Raw genomic sequence first — 11,348 nt, 5'->3', positions numbered from 1 at the left:
GCAGGCCCCGAGCGGGCACCGGGCAGAGCGGGGCCGGGGCTGGCTCAGCTGGGGCAGCACAGGGACGGCTTGGGCAGCAGGAGGCCAGAAAGTGGGGCCTTCAGGGACAGCAGGTTACGTGGTCATGGACACGCTCGGCAGGAGGAAGGCGGGGCCCGAGGCCCAGGAGAGACAGGGCAGGGCCCCGTGAGAGGCGAGAGTGGAAATAGGAGGAGGTGGAAGAAAATCACGTTGGAGTGAAGGCCAGACCCAAGGTGCAGAGGTCCTGGAATTCCTTCATTTGATGGACAATTTTATTCCCCAGGGAGCTCTGGGCTTGGCAGCGGATGGCTGGGAGACCCGGGGGCAGGCTGTGGGTGATGCTCTGGTGCTGGGACATCCAAAAGCCCATCTCCTCCTGCTCCCGGGGGGTGGGGACGCTTCTGTGTCATTATCAGGACGCCCGGCACCCTCTGAGGGCTGCAGCTGTGGCTGCTGCTGGGACAAGAACCAGGAGTGAGGGAGAAGTTCTTGACATTAGGGCCGAGGCTAGACGGCTCCGTGCGGTGGAAAGTGACGGAGTCTTCCGAGCCATCCACGCTCTCCCGGCTGCGATGTGCTCTGGTCATGCTTCTCTTTCTCTTGTTTCGCAGTTGAACGATCCCTTGCATGGAGGCTCGCACACCGAGCTTTAGGGAATTGCCTGGCAGCTCACGTCTTCACCCTCCACACGCTTCCTGTTCTGGGGTGACAGCTCTGCCTCCCAATCACCTTGACCTTCCAAGCTGTGGAATTCTGAAACAATGAAGTGATTTTGGAACAATTTGTGGAAAAAATACGACCACAGATCAGCACGTTCCAGTCTCCCGCATCCCTAATTTGCTCTTTTCACCACCCAAGAGGGAGCAGTCCTGTGGCTACAATGAGCATTTTGGAGAAGCTGAGTATCCGTGGACCTTCATGGAGCTCGGCACGCCACTACCCACTGCTCATTGTGAGGAGGAATGGGCAACGCGTGGATATAAAACTGAAGGCAACACATGGCACAGGCTGGGCCCTGGTTGATGGCCGCAGCTGAGTTCCCTGCTGGCGCCAGTGCCAATGAGCCTTGTGCTAAGCTGCTGACTTCAAAGTGTTCTAGTACCGAGAATTCGTCATAGAAGTCTCCAGAAGCCTGGGAGCATTGCCTGAATCAGTGGGTCACAGGGAAAAGGAACTTACTCCTTTTGCTAACAGCTGTTGCGGCTGACCTGTGAGGAGCCACACGTGAAAGGAACCCTCTTCCCTGAGCCCCGGACCTCATTCCCCTTTCACTGGCTGGAGTCACGCTGTTGATGTGTTGCTTCTTACTGATCTGCCTTCTCCGGTGAGCGCCTGCAGCCAGCGGGGTCTGTCCCTCCTGCTCCCGCTGGGTTATGCCCGGGGCATCGTGGATCTCCTCCCATTTGCTGGGTGCTGCTGTCTGCCCCTCTCCAGGGTCTCATCTCCAGAAGTGAGGACTCTTCCCAGCTCCCTTGCTTTCCACCTTGGAAGCCAAAAGTGGGACCTGCGTGAACAGGGGCTCACTGAGTTTGTGTTCGACAGCGAAGGCTCTTGCCTTTTCACTGACGACCTGTGGCACTGGCTTACATTCTATTACCCAGTTGTCTCTGTTATGGATTTATATAAAAATATGTTCTTGTTTTCTAAACACATGCTACTTCTTAATGACCTGGGAATGGGAAGGCAGGTGGTCGAAGACACTTGAGGCAATGTCCGCCAGGAACGGACCTACAGTTGAACAGATTGGAGTGTTAGTGAATGTGGTGTAGGGGTGGGGTCATGTACATGGGAAATCTTGGGGTGTCTGAGTAAGAGGAATCACAGGATTCGTGTTGCAGTCAGTGTTTTTGGGGCTTGGAGGAAGGGTAGCTTTGCTCGGCTGTGGAAGCTGCCAGGCGGTAGGTATTGGGCACTTAATGTTTTATCCTGAAGGGAGTGGACAGAAGAGACAGGAGCTGCGATTGGGAACGAAGCAGCAGCCTCTCCTATTACCCAGGACAGGGAGATGTTGGGCATTTGCAGTGTCTCAGTCCATCTTGGTGACAGAAAGGCTTTGATGTCTTGTTCCGTGACATTGCTTTAATGAAATCCACAAAGAACAAAGGGATAAATCTGCCCTTCTCTAGCTGTCCCCCTTGCCTGCAGCTGGTCCTCTTCCTGGGCCTGACCAGGTAGAACAAAGGCCTTTGCCAATCTCTGGGGCTGGGCCCAGCCCATGGAGACATTGGGCTCCTTGGTGAAGTTGTTTCCTATGGGCCTAGCTGCAAGTGTCAGGCCTGGAGGCCCAGGGCGCGGGGCTCCCTCACCGAGAGTCACGGAGAGAGATGGGGAGGCCTCAGCCTTGACTGAGCTGAGGCCCTAGGGAAGGTAAGTGATCTCAGAGCTGACAGTGGAAAAAGCCTGCCTGAAGCTCAGGTGTGACCTGTAACTCTGTGTAACACACACGTGTCCTTTATGAAGGTTAATTTTGATTTAACATGTTGGTCGTTACGGCCTGTAGGGGACATGGTGAATTCTTCTCTAATTTGGCCTAAATAAATGGGTCTGTTTTTTAAAATGTTCACTAGAGACTCACCTTCTTAAGGTCTCTGTTCTTCTGATCCCATCAGAATCTTTGCAGTGAATCACGGGTGTAATTTTCTTGGGCTCTAACACCTCAGATCCACTGGGCAGCAGTTATGCCCTCAGCTAGCAGACTGGGGCTCAGCAAACAGATTTGAGCTGGGGCGTGGTTGCAAGCATTTCAGTAAGATTGATTTCTGTTAAAACTTGGTAGAGGAAGGGCCTCCCCTGGTGGCGCAGGCGGTTGAGCGCCACGCTGTGAAGCTGTTTGCAGCCTCTGCAGCGCCTGTTCAATCCCAGCTGGTGGGCTACGGTCCCACATGGCGCAGCAGACCTCTCCTGTCTCGCCCGCTGCTCCCCTCAGCAGTGCATTTCAGTCAGTCTGCCTGTTCTGTTCCCTACTCTGTCTCTGGCACCCTCCCGCGCATCTGGCCTGTACCCCGGTTCTTATGTAAATGAATAAATAAATCTAAAAAAAAAAAAAACAAACTTGGTAAACAGGAGGGTAACAGAGGCAGAAGGCACAAGCTTTGAGGCCAGACATCCCTGGCCTCCCACTTCTCTGCTGTGTGACCTTGGGCTAGTTACTGAACTTCTCTGAGTCTCAGTCCCTTCCTCTATAAAGGGGAGATAAGTTTTCCTACCCAGGAGTTTGCTGAGAGGAGTCACCTGTGACAATGGGAACCATGTTGCTCACAAGTACCGTTCATGTCCTGTGTGGTGGCTCTATTTACTGCTACCGGATAATTGCCGCTCCCTGGTCATCCCTCTAGGTGGGGGTCTGTTCTTCCAGGGTGTTTGGGGTGGAAGGGAGACGACGCTGAGGGCTTCCCTGGGGTCTTCTTTTCATTCCTGGCTGAAGGGGAGATGCTGGTGTTGTGGAGGATTTGATCTGGATTCAGGTGAGCTGAGGTCTGTCCTCAGTTGAAGGAGGGCAATACTGAGGGCAATACTCAGGTGTATGACTTTGGACACATCTCTTAGTCTTTTTGAGTCTCCATTTGCTTGTTTATAAAGTCAGAATGGTGATGCCTGGACACTTTGCACCACCCACAGGTACTGTAGGAATGACATGAGAGGCAGTAGCAATCAACACGGTATTTATGGTGCAGGGGCAAAGTGTGTTGTGCAAGTGTGGCATCCGTGATAACAGGTGACATGTAAGCTTCCTAAGATGTACATGTGACCTTCTACGTTGAAGCTGCCGTTAGAAATGTAGGAATTGGAAATAAATTCTCTCCACAATGTTGCCATTAAAATGCATGTCTATAAAGCATATTCTTTTTGTTTCTTATTTTTCTTTGTGATAAAACATATCCAGGTAGAGATTTTGTGGGTTTACCTCTGTGTAACTGCCGCTCAGATTAAAATCAGTGTTTCTAGCCCGAGGAGGGATCATCTTGCCCCTTCCTTGCCAATGCCCCTCCCTCCAGGTCAGCCCTCCGTCACCACTGAATGGTTTTTCACCTGTTCTTGAGCTTCATATAACTACGTGTCCTCCTGCTCATGTCTGTCTTTGTTCTCATCATGATGATGAGGTTATCACCCCCGTCACCCCAGCCTTTGTCTTTACGGGGATGGTGGAAACGAGGCCTTTGATGACCAAGCGTCTGCCGTCTGCCAGCCATTATGTTGACGGGCACGGTGGCTGCTTCTGGTTTCTAGGGATGGCAAGTAAAACTCCCATGAACTTTCTTATCTTTTAATATGGGCTCTTACTATAAAATTACAGCTGTGTTTCCTAGAAAACATTTTGACCTTGGCAAGTAACAACAAGCATTTAAATGAAGGCATCCAGGGTAAAGCACCATACTAATTTCCAGTCGGCTCATTCTTGCAAGTAACTCACGTTGTAAAGCGGCGCTTCCGGCATGACTTGGCCTCTGGCGCCGGGTACATGGTCCACAGTGTTTTCATGCCGCAGAGTGGGAACCGTTAATGTGTTATAAAGTTAAAAAAAATTAAAGAAATAGAAAATAAGAGAAAAACTTGAGCTTTGTTGACTGGCTAAAGTGTAAGTATTTTGTCTTAGCCCTTTGCGTTCTGCTTGCAGTTATAAAGGGAAAATTGTCCCAAGCCTCGTCTGGACAGAATCCTGAGTGTGGTGAAGTCACGACCTCTTTCTGCAAAGAAATGAGCATTCCAGATGAAACACTGAAGTGCTTTCTGCTGGACTTTCATGGAATTAACCGCTTAAGCAAACCAGTTACCTGCTCGCCCAGATGACTGCATTAGTTAAGAATCAACTGACCTCTACCCGAGCATTGATTTTCTTGGCTTAGTCTCGCTCTAAGCATCTTCTTTTTTTTAAGTTCTCCACTGCAAATGGATGCTTTACCAAAGACTTTTTCATTTGTAGCCAGATTCTGAAAGTAACTCAGGAATGGGCTCCTAATTAGACTGATAAGAAGTTTCCTGAACACTGTGTAACACATACTTGTTTCTGTGGATCAGGATCAAAAAGGTGTGAAAGTTACTGATTTGTTGTATTTTTTTACAAAGGTAAGTTTATAACTCTAAGTTTCAATGACTAGTTTCTCACCCCAGCAACTGAACACGCATCACAGCACACCCACCCCCAAATATCCAGCACCCCTGTACCCACCAGAGGCCCCTCTGTCCCCCCCCTCCCCCAGTAACCAATATTCTGTGGTCAGAGTCTTTGCTTTTTCCCCCTTTATATTCCACAAACGAGTGAAACCATACAGTATTTGTCTTTCTCCTTCTGACTTACTTCACTTAGCATAATCCCCTCAAGGTCCATGTATGTTGTCGTAAAAGGTGAGATTACGTCCTTTTTATGGCTGAGAACTATTGCACTGTGTATATGCATCACATCTTCAGCCTTTCATCCATTGTCAGTACCATGGGTTATTTCCACATCATGTCCATTGTAAGCCGGGGTGATGGGGGGGTGAGAGGATTCACCAGAGAGAGTGGGGAGCAGAACAGGTGGATCTACTGAAATACACTGCTGAGGGGAGCAGGTGAGGCAGGGGTGGTCTGCTGCACCATGTGGGTTGCTCCCTGGCCGGCTGGGGATCAAATTCATGCCGAGTGTCTGGCAATAGCTTGATAGGGCTGTCTTTAACCCCTGTGCCACCAGGGAGGCCCCATATGGTATTTCTATTTTTACCTTTTTGAGAGCCTCCATCCTGTTTTCCATAGTGGCTGCACTGATGTGCATTCCCACCAGTGGTGTCCAAGAGCTCCCACGTCTCCACTTCCTCACCAGCTCTTCTGAAGGTCACTGAATTCAGGGAAGCATCTTGGTGGCTGATGGAGGGAACAGAACATGTGGGGCTCAGTAGTTTCCTGGATTCTGACACTAGATCTCCGTGGTGGTCAGAAGAAGGGGCCCTCACCCACAGACAGCAACTTTGAGAGAGGAGTTCAGGTGAGGGGCTGTGGCTGACACACAGATGATGCACACAGGCCCCTGCCAGGAAGCCCCTATGGGCTGCGTGGTCTCAGACAGAGCTGTCTGGTGTGGCCGACCGGGCAAAGGTGGGGTCTGAAGGTAGAGGCTGAGAAGCTGAAATCAGAAGCAGCCACTGGGATAACAGTCCATGGATCTTGGATCTTCTAGAAGGTTCTGGCCACGGCAAGCAGCAACTAGGGGCGTCACTAGATGGTAAGGTCCAGGAAGGCAGGGAGTTGCCTGTCTTACTCTGTGAGGTGTCCCCTGACACGTAGTGGGCCCACAAGGAACAAATCACCAAAATTGGCCCTTGCTTGTTCTCCAAGCCCTCCAGGAAGAGTGCTGTGGTCCTGCTGCTCCTTCCTGCTCTGCCTCCCCTCCCTGCAACCTTTTGGGAAGCGGCTCTTGGGCACGCAGGACTGTTCCATTTCCCCATGGGCCAGTGTCTGTGGCGTGCTGCGGCCATGACTGTATCACACACCTGGAGCTGTCGGGGCTCGACTTCACCCTCCAACACAGACACCTCCTGCAAATATCACAGAACACCAGCCAGGAAGTAACGATCCGTCAGGACTTTCTGGCTCTTAGTCTGGCCTGAATTTCCTGTCCTGCTTGCTGGTTAAAAGGAAAATAAGATAGTTTTGGTGAAATTCTCTGAGGAGAGGAGGGAAAATTCAAGAGTATTGCTGAAAATTTGAAAACTAATGACCTAGAATGGCCCTATACTTTATTATTTTTTAAATTAATTTATTCAAACTGTGTCCTTGAAACACATACCAAGTGATTTTGATGGATGAATCAACCAAACCAAGATGAATAGCCTGGTTGGCTGCACACATTTCTCATTCCAAGCCACAAGCCAAACTAAACTCGCCCTCACTTTATAGCTGCAAAATGTGCTTTGGAATATCAACTGCTGCATCCACTGCGGTTATTAAAGGGACAGTGACACGTGTCAGGGTGGACTGGGTTATACTTGGGAACAGAGTCCCCTAAACCTCTGCCTCAGTGATGACTGCAGTGGTTGCTCTGGGGTCAAGGATATAAGTCCAGCAATTCCATTTTTCTAGACTTTACCTGACAATCTCGGTTCGGTAATTCTGTACCTGATGTCAGTTTAAAAGCTATGACCCCTTCTTTCCCTCCCACCCCACTCAGTTAGGATTTTTATGGCCCCTGTATTTTACACCATGTGAACTATTCTCACAGTGACCCTGGACTGCGTAGACAATGGTGGTCCCGGTAGCCGATACCACTTAGCCTGGGTGTGCAGTGGACTGTACCGTCTGTGTTAGTGCGAGCTCACTCTGTGAAGCTTGCCCAATGATGAAATCACCCAGTGACGCATTTCTCAGACTGTATCCTTGTCGTTAAGTGATGTGTGTCTGTAATAAGAATTTCTTTTGGGGCAGATATGTTTAATCTTGTAAGAGGCATTGTGAGAATTGTAAAGTGCATGAGATTGACCTATTCCCCCTCAAAATGCAGAGGGCAACTCGTACACACAAGAGCCAAGTCAGGGGCCCACGAGTTAAACTGTGTGGGCAGAAATAGAAGAAGTTAAAGGAGATTTTACAATATCCTAGACGTGTGATCATGAAAGAATTGGAAAAATATCTCCTCCCTGGCCTTCTATTGTATTTTAGAATGGTAACTCACAGTATATCAATGTGTATATTTTTCTGATTTTCTTTTCTTTTTCTTTTTTAAAGACTTATTTATGTATACATGAACTGGGGTACAGGCCAGAGGTGTAGGAGGGCGATAGGATTCACCAGAGACAGAGTGAGGAACAGAACAGGCAGACTGACTGAAATACACTGTAGAGGCAGCAGCGGGTGAGACAGGAGAGGTCTGCTACGCCATGTGGGCAGCTGCCTGGATGGCTGGGGATCAAACTCATGCTGCAGAGGCTGAAGACAGCTTCACAGTGCTGTGCTTAACCCCTTGCACCACCAGGGAGGCCCTGATTTTTCTGGTTTTCATAGTGTATTGAGAAAACATTTTACCCGATTGGTGTTTCACTGAAAATTCATCAGGCACCCTTTCTTGTAATTCTAGTTACTAGCTATTTTTCTGTGATGCTAAAACAGATGAATGGAGAAAAATTCAATCATCTGTTTTTTGCTTACTTTGCATGATTGAATTTTAAACTCTTCTCCCAAGTGTTGGCAGGATGTAGACTGAGACATGGCAGTGATAGAGATTCTAATCATGGGTTAATGAAAGCTGCAAGGATAATCATGGACATGTTGTCTTCTGTTTACTGTATGACACTGAGATTAATTTTATTTTAATTAGGATCATTACTGTGGCCTCAATTTCCTTAACGAATGCCAGGTTAAGTTCATTACTTATTTCACAGCTGTGAATATTTCCATTCTTTGTTAACATTTGTCTATTCCAGAGATCAGATTTTTCTTTGTTTATGTAAGAATTTTTCCTTTTGTTTCATGCTTGTGATGTTCAGCTTGTTCATTCTGTCAAAAACTGAATAGAAATAGCATCTATGATCACTGTCCCTTAGGTTGAATGGACTCATTTGACTTAGGGTCAACTTTCCATCATCTAACAAAACTGATTATTTATTTATTTGTCTATTTTTAAAGATTTATTTATTTATACAAGAGCTGGGTTACAGGCCAGAGGTGCGGGAGGGTGAGACGATTCACCAGAGACAGAGTGGGGAGCAGAACAGGCAGACAGACTGAAGACACTGCTGAGGGGAGCAGTGGGCCCAATAGGAGAGGTCTGCTGCCCATGTGGTTATCTCCCGGCCTGCTAGGAATCAAACCCGCACTGCAGAGGCTATGGATAGCTCCACAGCGCTGCGCCCAACCTGCTGCACCACTGGAGTGGCCAAAAAAACTGATTTATTTTTAAGAATAGCCTTAGGTGACCCCTTCAGTTACGTCAAACACAAAATATCAATAATGGGCTGAACTGTACACCCTCAAATTCATGTTGAAGCTCTAACCCCTAATAAATCAGAATAGGACTGTATTTGAGGCAGGGCCTTTAAAGAGGTGATAAAGTGAAAATGAGGCCTCCAGGCTGGGCTATAATCCGATAGCCCAGTGTGACTGGTGTCTCTATGAGAAGAGATTAGACACGGACAGCAGCGGTGGGCACAGAGGGAGACCATGTGAGGATATACCTTGTAGGTGGCCTTCAGCAGAATCCAATCAATACTTTGATCTTGGACCTGTAGCTTCCATAACTGTGAGAAAATAAAATTTCTCTTGTTAAAGCCATCCAATCTGTAGTATTTTTTTTTTTTTATGGTGGCTCTTACCAGCTAATACAACTTCCAAAGACAAATTTATTGTTTCCCCATCCAAGCCCACTCACTCTGCGGCAGAGGCACTTGCTGTCCTCTGGTTACTGCGTCATCTGCCTGATAACCCTGCCTGCTGCGAGCAGGTGGGGCTGTGCACGCCTTCTGGTCTCTGGGCAACATGGACCACTTCCTGCTAAATCAATGAAGGGCTTGTCTGAGACCCTCCAACTATCTTGTCACAACAACCAAGGAGGTGTTGCTCCAAGAAGGTGGGGTTTCCATCAGGTCCCTGAGAGGCCACGCATTACAAAACATCCCCGCCAGTGTGGGCTGTGACTTCCAGTGAGAAACAACTCAGTGCCTTAAGGCTGGGGGTGGGGTGGGTGGGGGGATCTAAGTTATTTCTTAAGCTTCACTTTTTTTTTTTTTTTTTAATCACGACCAGTACAATGAGTTCTATGGGAGTATATACTTAGCCAATATTTGAATTCCTCTCACTTCATAATTTTATATCAGATGATCATCAGTCTTTTTTCCTACTTTCACAACATTCCACAGCCCCTCCCTTCCATTGAAGGGGCTGCCATAGTTATCTCCTTGAAGAAACAATGTGATGATGCTAGAACACTGTCCAGACTCTGTTCTAGGGCTTTATGAAGTCATTTAATCTTATTACCTATGTGATGGGTACTATTATCATCACCTTTTTCAGATGAAAAATTTGAGGTACAGAATTTACGCAATTTGTTAAGTTCACCCAGCTGGTGAGTGGCAGAACTGGGATCTGAACTTTGTCAACATGATTTCCACTACTTTAGAATAAATTCATGGCATTAAAAACATTACATTCTAGTTGCAGAGCATCCTCTCCACCTCTTCTCTCATAAAGGACAACCCACTATCCCTTATCACTTCTAACCTTTCACCCTAGTTACTGTCTAGATTACTTTTGTTCTCCAAGCAAATCCTGACTTGCCAACCTCTGATTGCTCAAGCTCTTCCACCGAACATGGTATTTCCTATTTTTTCTCATCCCAGGCCTTACCTGTCAACATCCTGTGAATTCTGTAATGTCCCACTCATTTGCCACCTCTTCCAGGAAGGCTTCCTTGGGCCCTCTTCATTCAGCATTCCCATAACCCCTTGCTTCCCTGTGGGCACTCATGGTTCTCCTATCTGTGAATGTATCTGTTTCCCTAAAGATAAACTCCCTGAGCATGGGACCATGCTTTCTTCGTCTTTAAATCTCCTCTGCAAGTTGTGAGTATAGCACATCACACCTAATTGTTGGATAATAAATGTTGCATGCAATTAATTGAAAGGAAATTTCCTTGGGTGCCTTGCCACTTGAAGAACAAAAAGATGTTTCCCTTCTCTCTTTGGTCACCATGCTTAGAATTCCCAAATCACTGTGTGAAAGTGACTTTGTTCACATCAGAACATTTTTTTCTTCATTTCTCTCTCTGCTTTCATTTCTCTGAGTTTGATGCTATCATTTCTCATCTGTGTCATGTTAGCAAATTGCTCCTTTGGTCTTTATATTAGAACTGAATTTCACTGGATTTAATTATTTCTTCGCTTCTAGGTATTGATTGAGTCTTTTATCCTAGTGGTACTTTTCAAGTATGTGGGAATATGTGTTCCAGTGAATTGAAAGGCAAGAAAAGGATGGTGTTCCTGCCTCTCCTCTTTTCCTGTCAGTCTCACCTCTGAGTATTTCATGAGGCCTTGGTCCTCTACTCTCAGGTGTGGGCAGAAAGCTGCTCAGTTGGTCATTCCCCCCAAGAATGTATCTGTGTTAATTACATGCTCACATGGGCATGCTTCTTCCATGGGGTGACAGTTGCCCTGTAAGATGGTGTCCGGTGCTTTTGCTTGTCACCTCCCTCACTCATTAGGGGTGCAATCCCATGTAAGTCATAAGATTTTGTGGACATGATGGGGTGTGACTTCCAAGACTAGGTTATAAAAGACATTCTGCTTTCACCTTGCTCTGTTAGATCTCTTGCTCTGCGGGACACCAGTAGCCCAGCTAAGAGGATGCAGCGCAACTCTGCATAGTGG

General features: G+C 47.5%; 1 long non-coding RNA gene across 4 annotated transcripts; it reads right to left on the bottom strand.

Annotated features, from left to right (window-relative positions):
- Positions 1–2,605: 2,605 nt before the first annotated feature.
- On the bottom strand, positions 2,606–9,881 carry LOC119253494 (uncharacterized). 4 transcript variants are annotated; one of them, XR_005127098.2, is made up of 6 exons: positions 9,783–9,881; positions 9,356–9,474; positions 9,162–9,224; positions 6,486–6,619; positions 5,720–5,859; positions 4,284–5,026 (listed from the first exon to the last, which is right to left on the bottom strand). It is a non-coding gene; the product is annotated as an uncharacterized LOC119253494 (long non-coding RNA). The 4 variants fall into 4 exon arrangements; XR_005127099.2 differs by lacking the exon at positions 9,783–9,881 and adding an exon at positions 9,757–9,778; XR_008552835.1 differs by lacking the exons at positions 4,284–5,026; positions 9,356–9,474 and adding an exon at positions 2,606–2,742.
- Between the last annotated feature and the right edge of the window lie 1,467 nt (positions 9,882–11,348).

This window comes from Talpa occidentalis, unplaced genomic scaffold (assembly GCF_014898055.3).
Source record: "Talpa occidentalis isolate TD23 unplaced genomic scaffold, MPIMG_talOcc4v2.1 talOcc4.2, whole genome shotgun sequence".
Taxonomy (NCBI): Eukaryota; Metazoa; Chordata; class Mammalia; order Eulipotyphla; family Talpidae; genus Talpa; species Talpa occidentalis.
This window is presented reverse-complemented; position numbering and strand designations above follow the sequence as displayed.